The sequence below is a fragment of the Physcomitrium patens genome, chromosome 21, assembly GCF_059467195.1.
Source record: "Physcomitrium patens ecotype Gransden chromosome 21, ASM5946719v1, whole genome shotgun sequence".
Lineage (NCBI taxonomy): Eukaryota > Viridiplantae > Streptophyta > Bryopsida > Funariales > Funariaceae > Physcomitrium > Physcomitrium patens.
Window position 1 is genome coordinate 1264948 of NC_143430.1, and position 10524 is coordinate 1275471.

Consider the following 10524-nt stretch of genomic DNA (forward strand, 5'->3'; position numbering starts at 1 on the left):
TGGGTTGAAAAATACAATAAACTAATAAATATGTATACTGACAGCAAAATAACCAACAAAAAAAGAAGAAAAAGAAAAACGAATTCGAGTTCAATGTTTGTCGCAGTCGTCGTCGTCGTGTGTACAGTCGATGATCCACGCTAAGGTCAAGAATATGTCAGATTCATGCATTTTTTTATATTATGTGTTGTTCCCATTTTGTTTAGACTTCCTGCCAGGTGAGTAAATGGTTAAGTAGAGATTCTTTTTACTTTTTCTGTTTAGCTTAAGGTAAAAAAATAAATAAGAAAAAACAGGTAGCTTTTTAGTCACACCTGAGATTGGAAGCAAAGGGCCGTGGTGTTTGTCAACAGGTCAAATGGACAGAAAAGCAAATTTAGATAGGGAGAGCCCTGTGATGTGCCACTATATACCACCTAGACTGAGATGCTTGTGGTGATCATGGATTAACCTTGGAGATCAATCAAGCATGGGGAGAGTCAACAATAGTGAGAGACATTCTCTCTTTTTTACACCACAGTTTTCTAGATGTAGATTTTGTTGGAGAATCAGGGGATCTACAAATGATTCAAGGTGGGGTAATAGCTCAGTTCCCCTATTTATTTATTGATATGTTTTTTCTTTGAACACTGACTAGTATTGAAAGGATGGATTTCAAGAGAATGGGGAGGGACTGGGCCAGATCTATTCAGACACCATGAAACCAGCTGTACAAACTGGGTTTGCCCCTTTATTGTACCTGCCCCAGCCAGGCAGCCAGCCCATGTTAGGGCACTTATGTAGTCCGCTTATACTTCACTCTCAAGAGTTTAAGTCTGAGCCCTACTCTCTCTATCACTCTCCCTCTCTCTTTCTCTTGCACTCCCAGCATGCTTCATTCAATGACAGTAGGCACCATAGATGGCATGTGCCTTCTCATGCTGTTTCCAGGGACTCAAGGCAGCCACAGCCATGTGTGCTGTGTGAGTACATGTTTCCTTCATCATTCAGCTCATGCCAATCTCAGTGTTTAATGCTCCTGTGAAGCTGTGATGAGAGAGACAATCTCTGTGGGTTTTTGCAGAGCCCATGTGAAAAACCACAAACACACACACACACACAATGGGGGAGGGTAGGGGATGACATGTTTTGCAGAGTGTGCTGCCTGCAGTTTTCTTTACTCTAATTTTTTTCTACCCAAGTTTCTTTTGCTGTGGCTGCATTCCATCCCATGCCCTAGTCTAGGCTGTGGTTGCACAATCATTGAACAGTGAACATGTACCCACTCCTCCTGGATCAAAAACCACCCTAAAAAATTTCCTGTTTTTTATTGGTTTTTTTTTTTCAAAATGGGGAATTCAAAATACACTGCCTTTTAGTGTGGTGATGATAGGAACCCTCCTCTCCAAGGAGGGAGAGCTGTCCACCCCCTCACAGAGCCCATGATAATGATATGATGATGATGATGATGATGAGGGGGGACGGGACAATGGTGCCATGCCAAGAAACCAAGCTTGAGAGGAGGGGGCGGGGGGGGGGGGGGGGGGGTTATGGGGTCAGTTACTGGGTTTTGAAATGATGCCCGGTTTCCTTCCTGGTTCCACTCCTCGTTCTCGATAGGAGTTTCGATACCCGGATAGCTCGGTAGACGGCCATTGATACCCGAATTATGATACTGTGTCGGCCACGGCAGGCGTTGTGGCTGTGGCCCCCCGCTGCAGCAGCAGCGCGAGTCTGGCAATTTGCGCCTCCTGCTTCTCATTGCTTTTTCCACAGTTTATGTGTGATTTGCAACCCACATTACGATAGCAGCAGCAGCAGGAGGAGGAGGGGATGGGGCTTCTACACTTGATGAGTTCCTCCGTTTCGGAAGAAAAAGCTCAAGGTGTGGCGCTTGTTGAAGGCTAGCTTGGATGGTCCTGCCATAGTCATTTAATGCTACTGTTTGTCCTCGCGGGGAGGTCATCTCACACGGGGCGGGGTGGAGGGGGGCGGGGGGAGGCGACAAACGAGTGGAGAGGGGAAAAGGATAGTAGCCCTTTAACTTGTTGCCAGTCAACATTATTTGGTGGTGCGGTGCAGTGCGGTGGAGAGTTTCCGGTGCCAGTGATATTGCGTTGTTGCGCGGGGCTCGATCTGGAAGGTAGTGTCAGGAAGGCGCCTTGGTGCTTTTTGTTTCACTCGTGGCGAGCTCTTTGCCAACGTCGTTTGATTGCCGCCCCTTCGCGTAGCCTCGTCGGAGCTCTGACGCGGGTGATTGAGGTCGCTGTGAAACGTCCGCCCCGAAGACAGCGACTGTCGGTTGATGATCGGCTTCTCCTTCACCTCTGGGATTCAGTGTAGCAGCAAAATTCATGATAAAGTGAACAAAATTCTTTATTTCTCCGAAGAGATACTGGACTACATTTTTCTGTCGCTTGACAACTTTCGAGGAAAAGAAATGAGATAGAAAATAATTTCTAATTCTAGTTTCATCGTATTTAAAATAAAATAAAAAAAATTGAGTAGTATTGAAAGCTGATCTTAAGAGTCTACATCGTTGATTCAAAAAGTGCCAAATGCAATGAAATTCCAAGCCAGACTAAACATGAGGTCATTCATTTCGAACTTACCTTTTTCCCCGTAAAATAAAAATATTGGTTACAAACCAGGTGGGTACACAGTACTCATGTTTGAAATTCACCTTAATTCCACAGACATTGTACACTTTAGAATAGTAAAAGTGGATGTCTCACTTCTAACCAACATTCTCATTCCATGTTTCTTCTTATCAATAATAAAAATTACAGAAAAAAAGAATCAGATGTTCGAATTTCGGCGCTCATCAGTGGCAACTGGGTGCCATTCCCACCTCACAATTTTGTAGGGTTTGGTACCCACCCTTCTCTGTAGTCAGAAGTGTAGTGAACTGCTCTTGAAGGTGGTTATAATGAGGACTGGAAGAAGAGATACTACCAGAAGGCTTTTGTTAATAGATATCAGATTGTTTGGAAACTAGAATATCTTAATGCATTTGCTGTTATATGAACGTGTTGTCAAGGCCTTTCAAGCCAGCAGGAGAGTTCACTTATGAATGGTGAGTTATGAGCAAACTTGCCACTTAGCGACTTAAATATAGCCAGGGTTTAGCGATCTCTTCAGTCAACGCCAGATTCTGAATAAATGGCGATAAGAGACTGAGAGAGAGCGAGATCTGCTTTCCCATACTTTCTTTTGATGGTTGTGTTGTTGAGACTTTTGCAGTAATTAGCGCTGCGAGTATTAGCCGATGTGGCTAATTTATCTACAGTACCGCATAAGGATCTTGTGTGTATGTCTGTATGTATATGTGGATATATATACAAATGATTAAATTGAAGTCTTTCGTTTTGGAAACTTACATATAATGCTCCTTGGTGGGCTTTGAAATTCTTGCAAGGTGAACTATTTTTACTGTGGGTATTAGGAGATTTTTTTTTGTTATGTGTGTGTTTTTGTTTTGTTTTCTCCTACCCGATATCCAATCACATAACCAATGAATTGTGAGAGTCAGGGGGCTGTAAAAATGTGGCAAGAAAATGACAGAAAAATCCCTCACAGTTATCCACAAGTCTGGCCTGGTTTGTCCTACCAACTCTGCAAATGTGATTCGGCTGAAACCGATTCTTGTCTTCACGATAATAATGTGCATGCAGCCATCTTTGCGAACCTTTTCCTCTGTCACTTGTACTTTGTAAACGAAAATGAGACCGGAAATTCTTGACGCCAGCACACAATTTTAATTACATGAATGACAAAGACGATCAATAATTTTCCACCCTGCAACCTCTTCAGAATCCTACTTGAATACATATAATAGCTTTTTCTTTGTTACAATAAATGTTATTCCGTATAGTCCCAATTGGATAAAGCCGGTGTCCTTATCTGTCATTTGATCAATCTGTCACCTCCCCCCCCCCCCGGCCCCCTACATTAGCGTTTGTTAGTTCGAAGCCTCTGCCTTGGCACGCTGTTCCATGAAACAAACCTGAGAGATAGACCACTGGACGAACTGATGTACCCAGCATTACAATTGTCAGTTTGTTGTATCCAATTCCATCTAACCACCTAATGCACAGACATAAATGGAAAGCGGTGTGTTATGCAACGGAAAATCCATCCCAACGTCTAAATGCGTGTTATTTACTTAGCATGAAGAAACAGAGAGACGATGCAACGTAACTGTAGTCACCAAAGCTGGAAGTTCAAAATCGGATTTTATTTGCAAGAGCAATCCGCAACAGCAACACTGCGCCATAACATCCACTAGATACTTCCATCAAGGCTCACATCGAATAATAAGATATTCCCATATGTTGATCTTTGTAACACGTTCCGTAACGCGGTGTCTAGGGTAGACTCAGTGAACAGAAAAAAGGTGAACAGAAGTGATGGTAAGCAAGAATATAACCCTCCGTCTTCCGGATTAGGTGATGACTGCTACCAGTTCCGGACACAGCAGATCGACCGAATTCCCGGAGCGAAGACCGTAGAAGCAAAGTGCACCCAAAAGGACATGGACCGAAGTAATCATTTTCAGTGCACTTAGGTTGCGGTTTCTGAGGTGGGATCTCCCACCCCCGCCCCCTAACACATGTGGTAGACTGTAAGGAATCCGCACACTGGTCCGTCGTGACTACCAATCCACCTTAATCTGCGTCGTAGTACTAAGTTATCCTCCAAACCGCCTTACAATCAGCTGACACCCAAAGGCCAGCCAATCCAGCTGCAAGCCCTATTATCACCCCTCTCCCCTCTTAGAATTGTAGTTGTTGTTGTTTATTAATTTATTGATATTTTGCTTGTAACAGGATTGGGGTAACGTCAAGAGCAAATTGGCCATAATGGCACTTATGCTTAAACAGTGAACTTTCCCTCTTTTCCTTCTGGGTGTCTACATGTTGCATGTAGTACTGTAGTTAGTTGTCTGTTCGCGGAGTCGGATAGCCAGTAGGTGAATTTTTCACCAGTACGAGCTACTTGCAACCCCTCCCTATGAAAGCCTATCACTTTATACATTCCAGCAATGTATGCACTACCCACAATGCGTAACGTTTCGGTTCTTCTTTGGTGTGTTTGCGGAGTGGGATGCATGAAGTGTAGGCTTGGAACCCTGCTGCATGATATCCCCTGACAGGACTAGCTGATTGACCATGTGAGTTGCATGCTCTTAACAGGTGACGTAGTGAGGTGAAGATCCTTTTTTGACTGTTCTTCGAGGTCAGGTTAGGCGGATAGTTGGGTCCCAGCCACGGAGCTCCGCCCGTTGGTATCATACATGCGCTAGTTGCTTATTGAACTGGGAATCGGTTAGGTGCAAAACTCGCTGCTGTCTACATACGGTGTGCCAAAAAGCAGAGAGAATGAGAACAAGACGCAAAGTAGGATTAGGGTTTTTGCTTACGAAGGTAAATTTTGATGACTGTGTGGATGGGTGAGCTTTGTCGAGACGCTCCAAGCGGCAATTTTTTATCCTTGGGATTGCCGCAGCGGCGTCCCATTGTTTGTCGTAACCCTTGCACGGCTCTGACGAGTGAGATGCGCTTGCCGGACCAGCTGACATCGTTGACGAGCGAGTACCGATCTCTGGATAGACAAACTCGCTAGTGATCGTGGTTGATCAACTCGTCATTGAATTGGTACTGCTATCGATCGCGCCGGCACCATTCCATTAGGAGATAATGAACCACATCATAGGATTCAGCTAAGGTTTGTTTCTTTCTCGTCGGCTGGTGTGATGAAAGTCACGTTCACAGGTAGGCGTCTGACAGATTAGCAGTCCGCGAGACGCACAATTCCGGCACGAGATCGTTGATAGTCCCTCCACATGCATGTGGGGGACCTGTGGGTAGATTTATGATAGCAGCAGGTGGCATGTCTGTCGGTTGGATCTCCTGCCTCGCAAACTGTTTCGGGGGTCCCTACCATCGTCGAGGTCAAAGCTGCTCTTGTGTCGATCGCGAACAGTGGCTGATGAGCCCGACGCAGATGATTGCCGCCAGTGCGTCGTCCTCTCGGACTCTCCCTTGTCGATCACTCTTGGGTCGAAAGTCTCCAGCCTGTTTCAATCACGAGTCGGTCGGTCGATCGGATCAAAGCATGAACTGATTGATTGCTGGCTACTAGTTGCAACACCACCACCATGTCCATCATCGTTCGGTTGATTGTTTGTTTAGTCTGTACAGTTGCTGTCTGCTTCTGACGAGGCTGCACATGTGGCTGTGTTTCGTCCCGAGAGACAGTGGTGTCAGATGCCCACTTTTGAGCCTCATCAGCCAGAGAACTGTTGGGTGCAAACCGGAAGTCGTTTGTATCACTCGTCCCATCGGTTTGGGAGTCTTCTTTGGTCTGCGACGCTGCCCAATCATCAAGGTCTCCATCACCTTATTACCCTTGGGATACAATCAAACCCTGGTCATTCTCTTTGTCCCTGTCAGCACCGGTTCACTATGCCATCTTCACGGATCTCGGGAATTTGAGGTTCACGAGGCACGGCTCCCGATTGTTTTGGTCCTTACTTTTGATGAATCCTAAGCGTAGTTATCGTTATCTTGCTCTCAATCTCTTGAAACGCCGCATGCCCACTTTCTCCAGTATTACACTTCTTTAGTTGATGATATTCACACAACTCCTCACAGTAAAATTTCAACGTCGACATCCCCCCCCCCCCCCCCCCCCCCCGAATCCACTCATGCAGATCATGACGAGATCCGCAGTGAGGACGATCATATTAGATTCCCATTTCCTCAATTCAATTCACCCAAAAGAAAATGTGCACAAAACTATCGCCAGCTGAATTGAGCAACAGCACCTGAGCTGCAGATTTCACATATCCGTGTCCAGTCCTCGAGAGCCAGAAACGGGTCTGATGCAACACACGAGCACAACCCTATCATCTTTACTGCGCCAAATCCCGTCGATCGAGACACTCTTTTGGGCGGTGCGCATGACATATGTGGGGTGCAAGCCAGAGAAAAGCTGAACAAGGCCACTCACCGCAGCTGGGGTTAAATTTTCTCACATCTTTAACCAGCTACGTAACCGCTGGATTTTGATCACGGGGTGAAAGCAGCCATGAATGTACTTAAAGCTGTCGATAGTTATTGCAGTAGTGCTGTTACTAGAAATGTGTCGGTCCATGTGGAGATCGGTGTCACACAGCAACCTTGGATCAACGTCCCATCCTCATCTAAACCTGCAAGTCCTCCTCTCATTTATCGGTTTGTTTGCAGGCGCAGGACGTCACAGTTTCAACTTTGAACCTCATGCCTTGAAAGCGACGCCCCTGGGATGTCGAAGGCGATTCCTAACCAATTTTTCCAACGTCATATTGTTTCGTCTCTGATTCTCAATTTTGCAAAACTTGCAACTAAATCCCGCAAGGGTCGTTGCAATGTTGATGGCGAATGCTTCTGTAGTTCCTCTATTGCAGCAGAATCACTAAGTACATGGTATAACGGTGTCATGGTTCAAGAGACCAAGAACTTGGAGTTGTTTCAACTATATCGGTTACCAAACCAGGATGAGGGGAGAGTTCACTTCCACGATACACATTACATTTGCTAATATTGCAAGTCAAGTTTAGGAGAGGAAATTCACATTATGCTGAGATTGAAAACGATCATCGCATGCTTCTATCACCTCTACAAAACAATGAAAACACCCTACTAAAACTGCCAACATGCGCATAAGCAGCTGACATTACTGGCTAAAATGTATCATTATTGCAGTTTCTGTATTCTTGCGCTATGATCACGGAAGAATGTGCCCTCAGTTAAAACTGATCAATTTCAGTGGAAAATAGTGATGCCACTACGGCGACCAGTAAATTCAAAGTTATAACCCACAAAAATGCTTCTATCGCTTGCAGTTCACTCTTGCCCTCCTACAGTTGCAGGTCGAGGAATCTTCACATAATACGGCACGCACGAAATCACCGCCAAATATTTCGACGGGGGGAAATGCTAATAGATCACTTGTGGTCACATTATTGCATCTCTCATTGGAAGGAAGAATTTCAGCCCGCTAACACCATGACTGGCGCCATCTGAGCTTTATTGACCAGGAGAGGGAGAGTCAGGAAGGGGATCTGGGTCACATGCAGCATCGGTGAGTTGCAACTTCAGAAAGTTCAGAAATAGAAGTCGTCGAACCTCAAATCATTCAGTAATTCTTTCTTAATCTTCTCGGAACACTTCCACTCTTGACCATGGCTCGATTCCTGGGGGTTTTTCATTGCTGGAAATGGTTACATGAACCATAGCAACCAAAGTTGTGAGCCTTGCAAAATAAGGTAGATTAGAAAAATAAATAATAAAAAAATTTTAAGGAGGAAGTTAAGAGTGGATTCTAGTAAAAATTACTTAGAAAAACTAGATGTTGATACCTAGAGAAGGCCGGTTATGAACTAGGGTCGAAATCAGACCCAAAGGCACAAAACCGAGTCTTGACCATTACTTCGGAAATCTTTGGTGAATCGGAAAGTGGGGTTTGATAAAAGATTAAACAAGGTTTTTATGAGCATTAGTTTTGGGTGATTTGGATCTGTATTGACTTCGTATGAGCTTTGCAAAGTCAAGGTTAGTTTCGGATGACTTGGATTTTGTGAAATAAAATAGGGTTTATATTTAAGATGATTTCAAGAGTTTTGTTATAGATCTATGGGTGAAATTTTGTGGATTAATGGTTATAATTGTGTTGAATATATGTTGTGAATTTGAGCTCGATCTAATGATTGAATTGAGGATTATTGAGGTTTAAGTGAGTCATGGTCTCAGAAAGTAGAATTTTAGGTCTAGTCAGGGTTTTCAAGATTTCTTGCAATCTAGTAGTTGGATTGGAGTAAAATTTATGTGAGAGAATCATAGACTTATTTTTCTATGTGTATGAGAATTTTGAGATCAATCGAACGAGAAAAAGAAGAGATATTGGCTTTCGGAGATTGGCATCAAGGTTGGATAAGGAGGTTGGCCAATATCCAAGTATATTTTTGAGATTATCGTCTATTTGATAATTCCAATCCTTTTAAAAAAATTTGTGCTTATTTTTAATTTAGTTTTTCAAAAGTGTGAATAATTTGAATTAGGATCAATGGTTTATTCATTAGTTAATGAGGTTTAAATCTGTTATAGGAATTACTAGGATTTGATAAGGGATTGGTTTAGGGTTTCGAGTTTGATGACGATTTGATATAGGATAAGGGTTTGATTAGAATTTTATTTGAGATTTCTGATTTGGATTAGGATTTGATTAGGATTTGATTTAGGATTTAGGATTTGGTTTAGGATTTGATTAGGATATGATATAGGATTTGTTTAGGATTTGATTTAGGCTTTAGTTGGGATTTGGTTTAGGGTTCAAGGTTTAGTCAGGGTTTGGTTTAGGTTTAGGGTTTGATTTAGGATTCAAGGTTTAAGGTTTGATTGGGATTTGGTTTAAAATTTAGGATTTGATTTAGGATTTAGGGTTTGGTTGAGATTTGGTTTAGGATTTGTTTAGGATTTGTTTGGGGTTTGATTTAGGATTTAGTGTTTGTTTAGGATTTGACTTAAGATTTAGGATTTGATTTAGGATTTAAGATTTAATTTAAGATTTAAGATTTTATTAGAATTTATTTAGGATTTAAGATTTAATTAGTTTTGGCCTAAAGTTTGAATGAAGTCCAATAGGATTTTAACTAGGATTAAATTAAGATTAAATTGAGATGTATTTGAGAGATATTTGTAATCATTCTAATATTTCTTTAAGATTTCTTATTGTTTCTTTGAAATTTCTTATTGTTTCTTTGAATTTGATAAAAGCTTGCTTAGCATAATTATAGTCTAATTAGAGTATTATTAGTAATCTATTAGAATTAGAATTTTATTGTTGCAATTTCCATTCTACATTCCACAGTCAAGTGCCCGGAGCATTCTCAAGCAAGACTTTACGTATTAGAATACCACACTACTTATAATTCAATGACTAGATATATGCCAATAAAATTGATACAAGGACAAAAGCCTATTATACAAATTGAAGAATAAATATCTACTTGGAGTGTTTTACCTTGATAAGACAATATATCTAAGGAAGGATTTCTTGTACTTCAAATTTGTCAACTAGGGAAGAAGCCTGAGGACATAAAAAAGGTAATTATGAAGTTGAAAGAACCACACTTAAAAAACAAAGATAGATTTAATAAGCGGCATCAATTAAAGCCACAAAAAATTCATGAAAGTGATTGAGTACTTGTTTATGACAATAGTTTAGATAACCAACATAATACCTTACAAAAAAAATTAAAACATTGGTTTAGGCCTTATGTGGTTGTAAATATTCTAGATAATGCTACATATGTATTAAGGCAATTAAATGGAACACACCTTAAAGTTTCAATTGCAGAAAAACATATGAAATTTTTTAAGCAACAGAATCATGATACAATGGATGAAGGTACTGGAAAAGATATGGATTTATTTACAATTAAAGAAGAAGAAACAGATCAAAATGAAGATAATGCTGAAGAAGTAATGTGATGCCAACGAC

At 41.9% G+C, this 10524-nt stretch overlaps 1 long non-coding RNA gene across 1 annotated transcript; it reads left to right on the top strand.

The window, feature by feature from the left end:
• The first annotated feature begins 4201 nt into the window (after window positions 1-4201).
• Window positions 4202-8520, top strand: LOC149986673 (uncharacterized). Its single transcript, XR_016499802.1, has 2 exons — window positions 4202-5152; window positions 7230-8520. It is a non-coding gene; the product is annotated as an uncharacterized LOC149986673 (long non-coding RNA).
• The last annotated feature ends 2004 nt before the right edge of the window (window positions 8521-10524 follow it).